The following is a 17049-nucleotide window of genomic DNA, read 5'->3' as shown; positions in this document are numbered from 1 at the left end:
TGAGCTAATGCTATGACCTGTAGATAACTTAAGAAACCACGTTAAGCCTTAGGAAATAAGGAGACAACAATATCAACTTTATACCTGGATATATGGAGAGGTAATATAGCAAGTATATTTCAAATGCTTGACATGATGTCAATCCGATGTAGTGGTGATCAAAATAGGTATTCCCATGGATACAACATGGGAACATGGTAGTGAACAATGGACCCAAGGAGAACTCAGAAAATAGTAGTTGCTTTCATTTACAGGAAAGAAAACAGTCTCCACATGCCACCACATGGCTCACATGCCACTGTGATGTGGAACCGTGTGGTGGAGAGATAGGAGTAAAGGAGAAGCAAAATGGTTTGAGTACTGTCAAGAGAGGTGGAAGTGGAATTAGAGATGTGTGGGGGGCGAGGAACAGCTGGGCTGCTACCTGGGGCCATGGTAAAGTCCTGACCTGTGCTGCCACCGAGGGCTATGTCTGGATCCATGGCCCTGCAGCAGCAGGGGTCTGTGTTGATGTCCATGGCTTGTGTCACCACCAAAGGCCATGTGGACATCTCCGGTCTGGACTTCCACCTTGGACCATGTTAATGTCCAAAGGTTTCAAAGAGCTGCCCCTGCCCCTCAGTGGCACTTAGTAGAGCTGGCCCCACCACTCAGTGGCTTTGGCACTCAGTAGAGCTGGCCCCGCCCCTTGCCAGCTGCATCACTTGGGTGAGCTAGCCAGGGCAGAGCTGGAGAGCTGGCCCTGGTGCAGGAGAGCTGGCAGGTTGACCAACTCAGCTGCTACCCAGGCCCAGATCCAGGGCTCTGTGTTGGCCCATGGCGACATCTACCCACCTGTGAACTGCTGGAGCAAGTGAAGGGGCCTGTCCTGCAGAGCCAAAGCTGCAGGGTCGCCATGACTCAGGGCAACAACAGCACATCTGAGAGGAGTCCCGGTGAGGACCCAGTACTGATAGTGTAGCAGAAGCCAGAGGCCTCAAATCATACCAGTGACTCGTTGCAATGAACGTTGGCAAGTAAAGATGTGTGGACGAAAGGGTATAATGTGAGACACACCGTGACATACTGTAGATGAGACCACGACATGCTGAGATGTTTGGTTTTGGGCTTTTTGTTTTGTTACGGTTTTTAATTTTTGTGTTTTGTGGGGGGGTCATTGCAAGATTGGAGGGTAGATACAAAGAGAGGGGGAGATGAGTGGGATTGGGGTGCATGATGTGAAATTCACAAAGAACCAATAAAAAGTTAAAATGATGTAAACTGACCTCAGAGGTTCAAGAGTTCGCTTGGCGTTTGAGATGGTCAGAACCAGACTATGAATCCAAATCTATGTCCATTTGCTACTAGTCTATGAGCCGCATCGCTCTGCTTCTTCTAGGAATAAGAGCTACAAGCCCTGACTTTAAAACCTGTAACATGAGGCTTATTTTACACTGGTTTATAAGCCAGTGAGACAGCTCAGTGGATAAAAACTCTTGCTGCCAACGACTTCCTCATGCTGTCCTCTGTCTCCATGTGCCACATGTGCGTGCACATATACACAGAATAAACATGTAAATAAATACTTTAAAAAATAAATAAAAACAAAACAAAAAGCTATAAAATATTAACAAGCTTCTAAAATCAAATATTTGTACGAAATTGTAGGGAGAATCAAGGCCCCGAAAGCATAGGCAGAGCCACCTGATTAAGAGAGAGCTGAAAAGTCCCAACTGTCACCCTCCGTGGTCAGAGGACAGAAAAAGCACCGGTGATATCGTGATAAAAATCTCCACATGAAAGGCAGTGAGGCAGGGGGACACCCAAAAGTGTCCATGGTACAACTACCCTTCACCATTACAAAGAGGAAACTTAAGAGCCATCAACAAAGTGGCAGGGACAGCTCAAAGCACAGTTTTAAGATGGAGAAAGCTGTTCGTCAATGGAAGGTGTCAGAGCTGCCTTCCCCACCAGGCACTTTGTCTTTGGTACCTGTGACCTCAAGTTCTCCATAAGCAACTTCTGTCTCCCTTGCCCCTCCTTGAGTGAAGGTGACTGTTAGGATTTGAGTCTGAAATGCTCACAGTTGGTCTCCAGATTATGGGCAAGCTTTGGGTCTCTGGCCTGGCTAGCGTTTGGCTCTGCCCAACCTACCTAGATCTAGATGTGAACAAAGCCATCTTCAGGTCCCCAGAACCACTATTACAGCAGTTTCAATCCTTCCCGCCCAGAGAGACGGCAACCTCTAAGGGATGAGTCAAAACAGACCACTTGCCCTTAAGTGGCTCTCGTCCGTTATTTAGCCATAGCCAGAAGAGGAGCATTAGACATACAGGTTACACAGCCTTCCTCCAAAACGCTTGGGACCAGGAGTGCTTCAGACCTCAGAGTTTTACAGACCTAGGGATATCTGCATGACACCTATCCAAAAACAAAAAGATCTGAAATATTCCAGACGCTGAAAGTTCCCAAGAATTATGTCGGCACTCAAAAGTTTTGACTCAGAGCATTTGGGTTTCAGATACTTCAGTCAGGCAGTTGAGCCACTGTGAGCTCGAGCTGCCAAGGAGCTAAGGGCCCCACACTGCTGAAGGCTCACTCACAGTAGAGAAGACAAGGACTCGTGCTAATCAAATTCTGCCCGAGCGACGGCACCTAGGGCAACACGCAGATATCACGCAAATAATTTAGGTAGTTCCCTTCCTCGTTGATTCAGAGACATACCTTAGATAAACGTTAATAAATCTATAAGAATAAGGAACCTGAAAGTAGGGAATTATCTCATCAGGCAACTTCCCTCTGGAAAGCAGAATAAAAGTGAGAGCAGATTATCTGGGAGACTACAGTGCATGCGCACAACTAGCCTGGTACCAGGTCTGGAGCTGTCCGCAGTAGAGGATGCAAGATCTGATGCCCACGCACTTTCAGTTACTAACATGTGTGTGCATGTGTGCGTGTGTGCGTATGTGTGTCTGTGTGTGTATAGATGTGCATGTGCATTTGTGTATGTGTATGTGTGCATATGTTTGTGCGTGTATGTGTGTGTGAGTGTGTGTGTGTGTGTGTGTGCTCTCACGCTTGTGCATGTATGAAGAGAAGGGTAGGGGTCCATGTAGCTTATGCTAAACTAAGAATCAATGCTGCAACCACATAGCTGAGGCTTTGCTGGTTCCTCAATTTAACATGGCAGCTTCTCCTTCCGGGGTAGGTGGGGCTGACCATATCTGAGAAACAGCCTTTGCATAGCTTGTAAATGAGACTGACAGACCGAGTTCTGAAGCTGAGGAAAATGTATTTTAACTCACCACGTGGGTTACTTTCAACTTCTGCTCTCCTACCCACAATCAAAGCAATGTCTCATTTGTAAAAAGTCTTTAGAACACTTACAGCTGGCAATGACTGTCTAGTTGTAGGTACAGGGACTCAGGTGTACACATTAATTTACCCCCGACTGTCAGTCACAACGCACTAGAAAATGTGAAGACCACTGGACTGAAGTCACTCTTAACACCTAAAACTAAGAACTGCTCCAAGAATTTAAAGGAAAAGATCATGTTGTACGGTCTGTACATTGTACACAGATAACAGTCACATGCACAGGACAGAGCTTGTGTGGGGACAACGGAAGGACCTCTAATGAAAACGGTCACATCATGGCTGCACTTCTTACAACTTCAGACCTTAGGTGTGCACGTGCTAGAGTTCATCGTTTGTTCTGGGGCTTTCTCCGGATCCGACCAGACACAGCACTCATTCGGTCATAAAAAATTAAACAAAACACATGTGCGAACAAACCCATCGTCAAATATGAAGGTGATGCCAGTATTCACCTCATGGGATTGCCGTGACGACTGGATGCTTTCTTACAGTTAAATATCCCTTAGGGGAAAGCTCAATTCCAAGTAAGGGTGCATTAGCTGTTGTTATTTGGGTGATAAATGAAATTCCTACTCACTGCTCTCCCCCCATGGGGGTGGGACTTGCAATATCTTACAAGATGGGGCTATTGTGCAACTGATGGGAAGACAGATGCAATGATGGAAATTGACAAAGAGAAACAACAGGAAGAGTGAGTGGTGAAGACGGGAAGCTGAGTCAGAAGGAAGCTGAGGAAAACAACAGGAGATGCTGTCTGGGAGCATCTTGGCTTCCACAGCTGGAGCGAGATTCCCTTAGGTGACGGATACCTGGTCAGGATGCAGTGTCTCAGCACTGCAGAAAGCCTTCAGTGTTTGATGTCAGGAGTCAAGGCTGTATTGTTTGGAACTCCCAGAGTTGGCTGACAGATCAGTTATATATTTTGATGGGCTCTAACTTCGACTTCTATTTTTGTGTTGTTCAGTACATGGGCTGAGTAATCTTATTTCACTGGGTATCTGTGAAGTGAGAAACAACCAACCCCCCCCCCCAAAAAAATCCTGGGAAAAAATTAACATTAATCTAAACAGTGTCATTCTGCTATAACATCTGCCATTAGTCATAAAATCCAGTGACTTTATAATCTGAACTTACAATTATTTAGTTCTACTCAAGCGTGAGTTAAATGAGGACATTTCTTAATTTCCTGGATTAGCTTTATTTTGAGAGTTGATTGCTGTATCCCCAGTATGTGCAGAGGGACCTGAACTCCTCAGGTAAAGAAAAAGAAAAGGTGACGTAAAGAAAAAGAAAAGGTGACGTAAAGAAAAAGAAAAGGTGACGTAAAGAAAAAGAAAAGGTGACGTAAAGAAAAAGAAAAGGTGACGTTGGAATTTTCTAAGAACAATACAGAGCGGTTGAGTAGTGTGCCCTTGTGTTCCTTTCACAAACAAAGGACTATCTTGGGAATATGGCTTGTGTACGGATAGCTAGGTAGTACTCCTGTAACTGAGTTTAAAATACAATGACAAACCGGTGTCTTTTATTTTTCTGAAGTCTTGAAGCTGTTGTCCATTTGGCGCTGTGAAGTTAAAATGAAGAGTGGGGCCTTTGAAAAGAAGCAGAGCCCAGCTACAGGACAAGTACTGCGCATGTTCCCTCGGAGCCGTGGCCACAAGGACGCGGGCAACACTAAAACAGGAAGGGAAATCAGAGGCTTTCGTGCTCTGCAACGAAGTCATAAAAAAAAAAAAAAGTGACAAACGTTCATTTCAGTCAGTATCTTCTGCAGTTTTGTGCGCCCGGGAGAGAGGCAGCTCTGCTCTGTGGACGCAGCAGGACAGAAAAGAAAAATCCAGAAGATACAATCAATGCAAAGCTGGCCCTAAGGCAGAGCTTTAGGCAAACTTCAGACAGTTTAGAGGAGGAAGCAACGGACAGGGAAGGTAGCGGAGGACCTGTCTTTCCAAGCAGCCCTTGGAAAGTCAGAAGATTCACGGGGAAGATCACCGAAGAAACCGAATGAAAAAGAGTGAAACAGCATGGAACTTTCTGGTGGCTTGCGGTCAAGTGCGCCCAGAACGTGGGTAGGCAAGACGGGGAAGGGGAGGGGAGACATTCAAGTAGAAGGAAGTGGCATGAAATTTGGCTGAGGAAGTGGGCTGAGGCAAATTGGTGAAGGCACATTCTTAGCAAAACTGTTAATGAATCATCCTACCGTTACATGGAATCTATTTATGAAAATCAAAAATCCTTTTGGGTGTCTTACATTTTCTCTCTCTCTCTCTCTCTCTCTCTCTCTCTCTCTCTCTCTCTCTCTCTCTCTCTCTCTGGTCTTTCTCGTGCGCGCACACATAACTGTGTTAGGCTCTCTGATCTGCTTCCAGGATGAAAGCTTCTCCCAGCATGCTCTACCAAAGGTGGGCCCTGCAGCCAGCAGTCACGGAGGACCTATGACCCTTATGCCCTTGGACCGTAGGTACCTTCAGCCCACTCCTGATAGCTCCAGGCACTTGAGAGGATTCCAAGAGATCATGTGGCTACATAAACTAAGCACTTAAAAGTAACCATATTTGTGGCAGTCAGCTCTCCAACTCTACACGGTCAATCAAGATCAGATGAAACCTGTTCTAAAAAAAAAAAAAAAAAAAAAGGCGGGCGTGCACAAAGGAAACACTGACATTTTCCTTCTTACCACCCCCTAGTTGATACAATATGGCAATGTACACAGTAGTACACTGTTATAAGTTATAGTGGACTAAGCACGTGCAGCTTTGAGGCTGCACAGGTTCTCTTCCTGTTCTAGTTTAAACGCACACACTGGCCATCCTTCTCCAAAAGGTTCCACTGTAGAAGTATCAACCAGGTTAAAGACTGTAATTTGGTTTTCCCAACATTACTGCCCCTTGCACGGTGTAGCAGACAAAGGAGATGAAGTTTAAAACACTCCTACCAATAAACCACCACAGCAAACCTCCGCAGGCAGCAGAACCTGGGTCTGTGCTGAGGCCGGAAGAGCCCTCCCTCCTGCTGCTACCACGAGTAAGAAACTGCTCTGGAGGCCTGGCAGGTGGATGCTTCATCAATTCCAATGTGGTTGGCATTAACTCTGCCTTCCCAAAAGTAAGGAGAAAGTACTGACCTCCTTTCATTAGCTTTCTTTCTTTCTCTCTCATTACTATCTCTGATTCAAATATTTGAAGTACTTTTTTTTTCATTATTTTCTAGGCCTTAAACCTATCCTCCAGAGATCTGTTTTTTGTTTGTTTGTTTGTTTGTTTTTGTCTTTGTTTTTTTAGTTCGTTTTATTTTTTACATTGAAACCAGCCAGGTGAATACTGAAAGTGGAGGAAGATTAATGGCCGGACACCAAAACTTCCAGAAATTCACATTTATAGAAAAATGGTGAATTCCACTTAAACTTAGCTATGCAGATAGCCTTTTTAAAAAGTTCTTTTAATAGAAGCCAATTACAGTAAATTCTTTGTAAATTTGACCTGGATATGTGTGTTGACAAGCCATCGCTGTTTTGTTTCTTTTTTTTTTTTTTTCTTTCTTGTTTTGGGTTATTTTGTTTTGTTTTGTTTTTTGTTTGTTGTGCTATGAAGACTTTTGCTTCTGTTCTTACTTTTAAGTTGTCCTGCTAGAGTAGCTTCTAACAGTCAGAAAGGCAGGTTTTCGGCACGTGTGCTGGACAGCTTCTGTGTGTCATCTGCCCTGGGCTTGACTGAGGTAGTGCTACTTGAGTAAAAGCTGAGAGATGCTACAATACTTCGAAACTGTATGCGCCAGCCACTGAAAAGAATTCCCATTATAGACAGGGCCTTTCCTCCACATGTAAAGAGGCCTTCATTTGCAAGGCCTTCAGCCTTAGCACATAATCCAGACAGCCCTACACGAAGCAGCAGAAGCCAACAACACAAATTGCTTTTGTTTTTAGAAGACCTCTCTCTCACTCTGTGTAGTCAGACAGCACGGGCATTAAGCACCTCATTGTCAGAAGTCACTCACAAAACCAGCTACATTTGGTAACATATGACCTAAGATGTTAACAGATCCACTAACTGACTCTAAGGAAGTTTTTTTTTTTTTAAGGAAAAACAACCACAGAAGCTAAAATTAAACCACCCCCATTAGAGTTACTAGCAGCACAGTCTAAATGATCAATATGCACTTTCCCGCAAACATTTTAAAGTTGACTAAATCAGAGTAAATGGCCTTCCTGAAACAGCAACTGCCAGGTATCAAGACATGGTCTGGCTTTAAAGACCGGGAAGAGTAACTCAGGTTTTTTGGGTTTTTTTTGTTTGTTTGTTTGTTTGTTTTTGAGGGGGGGGGGCGCTGATAAATGCAGAGAACTTGGCAAGAACCAAGCCAGAGAACACCCCCTCACACATCCCCCCCCATACCTCCCACACAACCCCACACACCCAGCCACCCCAGGTGGCTGCTGGTTTCTATTAGAGGGAGGCAAGGCTCACAGGGCTGAGAAGACAAACTCCACAGCACCCAGCAGCAGGACCTAAACCCTTCCAACAAGCTAAGGACAAGAAACAAGTTTACCTTGTAGAGACACTGTCCTCGGTGGCAGCGGGGCTGTGTGGTCAGAAAGCCCAGTCCTTCAGATCTACAGAGCAGCCCTGTCAGGCAGGGGTGTGTGGTCACAGGGCAGGAAGTAACTGCAGTAGCAAATCACCAGGCAGGAAAGAAATAGATTTTGTCTTTATAAGGACATTTTACTCAACATTGTTTTTTCATGTCTCCTCCCCCTGCAAATCACCTGACAACAGGTCACAGTGAAATCCAGAAGCCACCTTCCACTTCCTCCTGTCTAGGAGCATTTTGCCCCCACCCTGGGTCTCTCTCAGCAGGCCCTGGGCTACTTAAGCCCTTCTGATCACAGATAGGGAACGAAGGTCAGATCCCTGGCTGAACTCTTTTGTCTGATTCCAGTTGCTAAAGGCAAAACCCAGGAGCCTACCTACTTTCAGCAGGGAAAAGACAAATTATTCATCTCTAATGAAAGATATAAAGGAAAAGGTGTCAAGTACCTGAGACAAACTGAAAGGGATTTTCATGGGAGAACCTCCCTCTCCCCCCCACCCCATTTGAAACCAATCCCCCTCCCACTCTCTTAATGATGATCATATCAGTATAAATAAAATGATCTCTCTGAGCACAGGGCCCATAAAGAAAGGTTACTATATTATTTACTCGTTCCTTTATTTATAGAACACCCATGTGCTGAGGATCTCTTTAACCCAATTAGAGGGTTCAATTATTCAAACGTTTCCTGTAGAGAACAATGGTGAATCCTACAGGAAGCTATCATCCCTTCAAACAGACTGGATCCCTTCGGACAACCTAATCTGGCTTGTGCCAGCTGAATATTCAGTACAGTCATCTGGATATTTCCTGGTGTCAACGTAGTTCCACCAATAACGGAGATGCTGTCATTTAGCCTTGGGGATGCATGCTACAACTAAGCTCCCAGGTCAGACGGTGAGGATGCCTGATCATTCTACAGGTATCTCTCTGTGTTCTCTAGGAGCCATGACTGCTGCCAATCCAGAGCGTGAATCCACTGACTCCTTGGCCTTTCTGTTTTCCTTACAAAGTTCTCTGTCTTAACTTCTAAGGCTGAGATAAAGCCTTTTGGTTTATCTCTTTCATCAGACCGATAAGGCAACTTTGTACTCAGAAACCCACAGGGCTCCTATTGAGAAAGAGGGTCTGCTAAAGAATGGGAAGACATGGAGAAAGGTTCAATCTTCTCTTTAGCTGGTCCTAAAGAACATTCTAGAAATGGTTCCAGTAAGAACTGACAACTCTGTTTGAACGTCCCAGGTCAGAGGAGTAAGTGGCAGAGGGAAATATTCATATAAGATTGGCTGCATGGCACAGCAGTAAAGTGCTGGGAGCCTCCACTCTTGGGAACAGCCCCCACTCAGGGTTCTACCAAAGAGCGCCACAGATGGTCTCCGCAGTGTTCTTAAGGGTAAAGCGTGTGCTGACGGTGCATCCGCCTGTCTGCTTCTGCACACTTGTGGTTTCAGAATGGAGCAAAGACCCAACAGCCACGCCCCATGAAAAGGAACCCATAAATAGTTGGATTACCTGGGGGACAGAGAACAGGAGCATTCTGTGCGTGGCTTGTGCCTGATCACAGGAGACCCGAGGAATCTATAAAAGAAAGAGAGGAAAACACTGGTGCGTTGGCTCCTCTCGTGTGTGTCTGCCAGAACTGGAGACTAGGACGGAAATAAAGCACAGGCATTGCTCTTAGGGAGGAGAAAGACCAGTGCAGAGAGACGTGTAACTAAATGCTCGGGAGAGGGCTGAGAAGCCAGCATGGTGGGACGCAGGCACAGATTTGAGGAGAGCAGAAGTGAAACTTGCCCTGTTCCAGCTATAATCTGGTTCCGGTCACAATAAGGACCTGGGCCAGGACGGCACCTACACTGGGTAAAAAAGCCACCGTGCAGGTCATTGCTTATCGGCCCCCTAGCTGACACAGTCCCTTCTAGCCTGATCGTCCTGGGCCACCTGTCACTGCCTGGAGCCACATCCTGGATTTCACCATTCAGGTTCCTCCATGGTAATCTCTTCATCTGCGTCTCTCAGTGATGAAAATCCACCCAGGGGTGGGCGGTTGTGGAGGAGGTGTTACACCAGACGTTCCCAGGCGAGGCTGCAAGGCTTTTTCATTCGCGGTTTAAACATTGCTTGTGATGATTAAGCAGGAGAGGAACTTTGAGCTGTATTGTTTTGGGCTTCTCTGTGGACAGTTACACTTCCTTCCGCTGTGTGCACCCAGTAGGGCTCCACCCTCCTACCATAGGCTGGGTGTCTCTGCTGCTCCCTCCTCCACTGAGCTCAGCCACTGCAGTGCCTTGCCTCTGTCCCCCCTGCTCCCCGCCCCCAATTCATCTGGCACCCGGGCCTGCATCTTCCTTATGGCCCCAATCTCAGACCAGACCAATCACACCTGCACAGCGGAGCGGCCCAATCAAAGCTCTGGATCCGGCACCTGGGGTCAAAGGTCAACATTACGGGTGACCTGGTTTCGTGACTTTGGACAGATGACTTCATTTCACTGGCCTCAAGATCTTCATCTAGAAGATGGGGCAAGAGCAATTGTCTGTTTTGCGCACTTGTTGAGAGGAGTAAATGCGCTGATGTGTGGTGGGAAAACTGCCTGTCACAAAGTAAGAGCTGGTGTGGGTGTTAGCTGCTCTTTTAGTGTTTATGCCAGGGGCTGGACTAGATCCTTCCCATATATCATCTCATGCATTCCCTGCCTCTAGTACAAGAATTAGATATTGCTTTCTTCAGATTAACAGTGTGTGTATTGGCCCATGATTCAATTCACGGGCACATTTACTCTTCCAAAGTAGTTTTGTCCTATGATCAGATTTGCATACGAATTAGGCTGTCCAATTCAAGAATATTTTCCTTTTTTAAAAAAATATTTATTTATTTTATGTGAGTACACTGTTGCCTTCTTCAGTCAAGCAAACCAGAAGAGGGCATCGGATCCCATTAACAATGGTTGTGAGCCACCATGTGGTTGCTGGGAATTGAACTCAGGACCTCTGGAAGAGCAATCAGTGCTCTTAACCACTGAGCCATCTCTCCAGCCCACAATTCAAGAATTTTTCATCATCCCCCAGAAGAAAAGCAGTACCATTTAGCAGTTACACCGCACACGCACACACGCACACATCCCAAGCCAGCCCCCAAACCCCCACTTCTCTGCAGTTCCCACATCCTCACCCATCCACAATGACTACTTCTGTCTCAATGGATTTGCCTGTTCTCAGTATTTCACAGAAATGGAACCATGGCTTCCTGTACCCTTTGTCTGGTTTGGTTGGGTTTGTAGCCCTGGCCAAGTGCTGAGATTTAAGTCGTGTGGTGCCACGGCCAGCTCTTGTAGCCTTTTGTTTTAGTTGAGCCAGATTTTGGTAGAGAGGCCTGGAACTCCCAATCCTCCTGTCTTAGCCTCCTGAGTAGGAGACTGAGTGTGTTTCTTGATAACCAAACACCCTCGAGTCTTTCTGTGTGTATTTCTGTGTGTCTCTTGCTAAGCATGTTTCTGTGTGTATTTGGTTGGTTCTCTCACTAAGCATGTTTTCACGGCCCATCCGTGTTGTGCCATCTGTCACTACTTTTTTCTTTTCATTTTAAATTATATCCCATGTTATTTATTTTGGGGGTTGTACAGACCATGACACATAAGGGGGGGTCACAGTTTTCAGGAGTCAGTTCTTCTTCATCTAGGCACTGAGAATCAAACTCAAGTCTTCAAGATTGGCAGCAATCACCTTCACCTGCTGAGCCAACCCACTGGCCCTCCGTTCCTCTTCATAGAAGAGTGATGTCCCATGTTTGATACCACACTTTATGACCCCTTAGTCAGTTGGTGGCCATTTGGATGGTACTTCTGCTTTGATGTTTTCAATGCCAACTGGTATACATATCTTGTGTGCCCTTGCTTTTTAACCAAACAAGCATCTGCACATCATTTTAGAAGTTGTGTATTACCCCAATGCTGGTTGGAAAGTACCACTCTCTTGACAATTCTCCTTCTGGTTTCTCTTCCCTGGAAACAACCATTTCCAACAGATGTGGCCTCTCCCCCACTGTAAGCTCCTGACTTTCATATGCCGTGCTTATAGTACCCCTTCGTTGCTTAAGTTCACGTTCACAAAGGTGAATACATACACTTCCTATTTGGAAGTGAATTTGGCCCTCGTATATCACTGTCTAAACCCAGTCATAACAATCAATACTCTGTTTTTATAATGACTGGGAAATGGTTCAGTCGGTAAAGTACTCGCCACACAGTACAATGACCTGATTTCATGTTCCCATACCCTGTAAAGCCAGGCGGGTTGTACATGTCTTTAATCCCAGCATGCCAGCAGGGAAGCCAAAGGTAGAGACAGGAGATTCCAGGAATCTTGAAGGCTTGGCTTACGAAATGAAGAATAAAAAGAAAAAAGAGAAGAACCTATCTCAAACAAGGCAGAAAGCAAGAAGTGACACCTGAGGCTCTCCACTGAGCACTACCTGCACCCTGAGGAGTGCACGTGCCTGCATACACACACACACACACACACACACACACACACACACACACACACACACACACACAAAACAGCAGACAGACAAACTAAAGAACATAAAACAAACTCCATTCCAGAGCAAGAGCATGCACCATGATTCTCTTTCTTAATCTGCCAGGTTCCTACACACTTTCCAGGAACACCACACGGAACTCTCTGGCAGAGTTAAAAGAAGACAAAACAAAAACAAAACCCAACAAAGCGAAGCATGCATGCGTTCTCACACACTCCTGGAGAGGACCCTCTGAAGTCCCCGTCCTTCTGTCTGGTCTGTGCCCCCACCACAAGAGAAGGTCATCTGTCTTAGCCTCATCCTGGGAAGCTCGCTCTTTTGTTCTGTCCTGGAAGCCACACACCTTCCCTCCTCTCAGTCTATTTCCTTGTTTAAACGGGGCCACATCCTCTACTAGATTCCTAAGAATACGTGGGGCAAAAATTTCTTGGGACATTGAACAGCTGAAAACACATGTGGTCTGTTTGCTGTCTGGAAAAGTCACCCTACCAAACTTTTATTTTTTCAAATTAAGAAGAGATCTCTCCAAGTGTGTTTTAGCTGATGCCTTTCTGATTTTATGGTCCCTTCTATGTCACTTCTGATTTTCTTTCCTGAAACATCAGGATTTCTTCTTTACACACAGTGCCCTGAAATATTTGCATGATAGCTCTCAGTGTGAGTCTGTGTGTGCCCACTGTGAGGGTCTCATGAATGCTCTCACTGTGGGTCTGTCTGCACCCACTATGTGAGGTTCTCATGAATGCTCTCAGTGTGGGTCTGTGTGCACATACTCCCTTTCTTTCACTCTCCTCCTTCTTTTCCTTTCTAGCTCTCCTCACCCCAACCCCTGGTCATTTTGCAAGGCTCCCATTCCTGTTCCCTGGCCTTGTACTTATTTGCATATTGTACATCTCAGGTTAGCTCTCTAACACCCTACTTCTACTATTCTCTGCCTCTTAGTCCTCATGTCCTACTATCAGAAATTTTAGGCTCCCCCTCAAATTCCTATTTCATGTGCTATTTCTGGTATTCTCACATTTACATCCTACCCCACTTTGTGGGGTTATCACAAGATTCTACAGACCATGCAATTTAGAAGAACAGAAACACATTGGCTCGAAGTTTGGAGGACTGGAGTCTCAGGTGTGGCACTTGGCAGGGTTTTCTTACCATGTCCTCACATGAGAGAAGTTAAAGGGTAAGACAAAAGGAGCTGACTCCCCTTTTATAATGGCACTAGTCTCACCCATAAGGACAAAGCCCTCATGGCTAAAAACCTCTTTAAAGTCTCATCTCCTAACTCTGGCTCAGTGGCAAGCAAACTGTCACAGGAACCTATAAAGGAACAAATACTCAGCCCATAGCGATAGCCAAAAGCCTTTACATTCCCCCAACATTTTTGTTGTTATTGTTACAGCGAAGTAGAGCAAAGGTTGTGTGGGGAACACGTCTCTGCTCTCTGTGTAAACTACCACGGTTCCTGCGTTCAGGGCCCATCTTCCACTCCTGCCTTTAAAGAGATCCCAGTGTCTTGGGTTCTGTTGCATGCCCATGGTGTGATGGTGTGATACGTGTTCTATGATGTCACAGACTTGAGGTTCAGCTAAAGCATGTCCCATGGTCTGTGTATCTCATGGCTCTGACTTTCTGCTGGACTCTTGAGTTTTGCTGTCTCCTTTGCTAACTGGTTCCTGCGACAAGATCCAGAGTTCTTGGAAGCCCAGGGTTGAGGTGGCTTTGTTGACTTTTGAACTTTTTTACAGATATCTGTTTTTAAAATGAATTAAGAAGACTAAACCAGGCTTGAAGGATAAGACTGAAAGCACAAGAACATGCATGAGAAAGACTTTCCTAGTGAGAGAAAGCAAGGTCTGTGGTGAACCTGAGCAAAGCTGAGTGGTTTGACCATCAAGAATGCAGAGCTAGAGAGGGCATGAGGAGACATGGGGGAATGAACAGAGCCCAGCTCACAATAGGTCTTCAGTCTGAGTTACATATCTTACATTTATGCCATCTTAGGATTTCCCAGAGAGGCAGACTAAGACAGATAGCTGTGTACGCATGTGAGTGTTTCTATACATCCAAAGAGAATTGTAAGAATTGGCCTGTGTGATTACAGATTTTCACAACTTTTAGGAAAGTCCCTGATGTAGATCTAGTCTGAAATCTAGTAGGCTTGAGACCCAGGAAAAGCCAGGGTTTCAATTTAGGTGCATAGGGAAAAAGAAGTCAGTGTCCCAGTTCATGGCGACCAGCCAGGGGAAATTCTGTATTCCACAGACAGCATCTCATGTGAACAAGTCATATCATCTTAGATTGTGGGGGAGGTGGCTCAGGAAGAGAGCCTGCTTTTTCCTGCACCCAGATCTTTGGTGGTTTAGGTGAAAGCCACCAATATTAGGAAGGGCCACCTGATTTTCTCCACCTTCCAATCACAATTCACCCTAATACACTGTCACCAAAACCTGGAATAGTGTTTGGCTGAGTACTTGGGCATGCTGTGGGCTGGCCAAGTTGACCAGAACATTAATTATCATCTTTCTAAGCAACAGAGAGCTATTTTAGGAGCTGTATTTCAGGATTTGTAGTATCACCAGGCTGTGGTAACAATGACCACCAACTAAAGTAACGATGTGTCTCTAAGATCCAGAAGCTAGAAAATTACAATGAAAGGTACAGCCAGATTGGCTCCTCTGCCAGTTGTGAGTCGTCTTACCCCACGTCTCTGCCCTTGCTCCCAGTAGTGGTTTCCAGGCGTCCATTGTCATCCTTGCTTATGATGACATCACTCTGACTTCTGCCTGAACCTACACGTTTCTGTGTCCGAATTTCCCCTTTTAAAAGGAAGGCAGTAATGGGTTATGGTCCATCCCAATGATCTCATCTTAACTTAATCATCTCCAAACATTCTATTTCCAAATAAGGCCACACTTGTAGGCACTTGAGTGTAGGACCTCAACATCTGCACTGGGGTACAATTCACTACGAAGGCAGAAATGGGAGGTGAAATGTTTTAAAACATGGCCCCATTTAAAAAAAAATAAAACATAAGGGCTGGATCCAGTGAGAAAAAAAGATGAAGCCCTCCAAAAGTGGGGGTTGGCCCTCTGCTGGGTACATGGTGATGGTCACAGCAGTGGGACAGAGTGGGAGGTAGGCCTCTGGAGAGAAAAAGACTGAGCATCTAAAATGGAAGGAGGAGACTGAATGAAGTAAAAGAGGGAGCAAGGGTGACCCCGTTTCTGATGGGAAGCTGGGTGGTGGACATCTGCACCATTCCCAGAGGCCAGGAGCTCAGGGAAGCAGTGGGAGATGAAGATTAGTAATAAGCTGCCTTACCCATCAGTTTCCACAGTCTTCACTGGGCCATTTTAATCTGACTTCTGAGCCTAGGCTCCCCTCAGTGGTGCCTGCTGCCTTCGCCTTTCTACAACTTTCAACACTCCTAACTGTCCCACTCGATTCCAAATGTTCTTTTCCATTATTGATGTTTAAATTAAAAATGTGGGATCGTGAGCATCTAAGAGTGGACTCTTCACTTCTCTTTGTGGCCCAGGGCACACACCCTTCAAGTCCTTTTTTCCCCCTCACTGCCCACAAGTGAGTAAAGTAGCTTTATGTTTCCCAGAGTCTTTCTGAACTCACTACCACATTAGGGTCAGACTCTTGATCTCTCTACCTCCTTTCCCCACTATGTCCAAGTGTACTTACATAGCACAGCCATAGTTCCGTCTCTCACTCTCTATGTCCCTGAAATTGCTCCTCACTGCCAGGACCATTTCTGAATTCACCCTCCATTCATTTTCTTAGTCTCATACAAACAACACACTCTCTCTGATCCTCATTCATGTCCTGATATACCTAGCATTTCCCACTTGCCAGTGGGACTCCTCTCCCTCCTTCTCTCGCCCTCTCTCTCCCTCTCTCCCCACTTCTCTCTCTGCTACTTCACTTCCAATTGTGTCCTAGAACACTAACCATCCTGGACACAGGGACCCAGAGACTCCATGCCTTCAAACCCTGCATGCTGACCCTGACAGGGATGCCTTAAGTCATCACCAACTGCTTCTTTCTTTCTTTTCCTCTTAGATCCTAGAGCACTCACTGTTCTATGAGACACTGTTGGTGTTTCTAGCACCCCACTCTTCCTTGTCAACCAGTCTTTTTTTTTTAAAGATTTATTTTATTTATATGAGTACACTGTAGCTGTCTTCAGACACACCAGAAGACGGCATCGGATCCCATTACAGATGGTTGTGAGCCACCATGTGGTTGCTGGGAATTGAACTCAGGACCTTTGGAAGAGCAGTCAGTGCTCTTAACCACTGAGCCATCTCTCCAGCCCCAACTAGTCTTTATGACTGCATGGCCATGCATGTTTGAACACCTAAGTCTGAGGGGAGGGGATGCAGTCCCAAGAGAATGTATATTGTTGAAGTGAGCACAGCCACATCAAGGACCCAGGCTCCTGGGAATGACAAGGTCTTCCTGTGGTCCAAGTGTGGATGCAGAGGAGTGACTGACCTTTACCTAAAGCTAATATAGAGAAACAGCAGCCACATCTCCCTCCTCCTTTATATTCCCATT

General features: G+C 45.7%; 1 protein-coding gene across 2 annotated transcripts in view; it reads right to left on the bottom strand.

The window, feature by feature from the left end:
- Lcp1 (lymphocyte cytosolic protein 1) overlaps nt 1–17049 on the bottom strand; it is a 102087-nt gene that overhangs the window by 48732 nt on the left and 36306 nt on the right. The window contains 1 exon segment of one of the 2 annotated variants that reach the window (NM_001012044.1): nt 7900–7921. The exons of the other annotated variant lie outside the window; for it this stretch is intronic. The gene's annotated coding sequence lies outside the window, so the exon portion shown is untranslated. 2 annotated transcript variants of the gene reach the window in all.

Source organism: Rattus norvegicus, chromosome 15 (genome assembly GCF_021556685.1).
Source record: "Rattus norvegicus strain SHRSP/BbbUtx chromosome 15, alternate assembly SHRSP_T2T, whole genome shotgun sequence".
NCBI classification, from domain to species: domain Eukaryota; kingdom Metazoa; phylum Chordata; class Mammalia; order Rodentia; family Muridae; genus Rattus; species Rattus norvegicus.
This window is presented reverse-complemented; position numbering and strand designations above follow the sequence as displayed.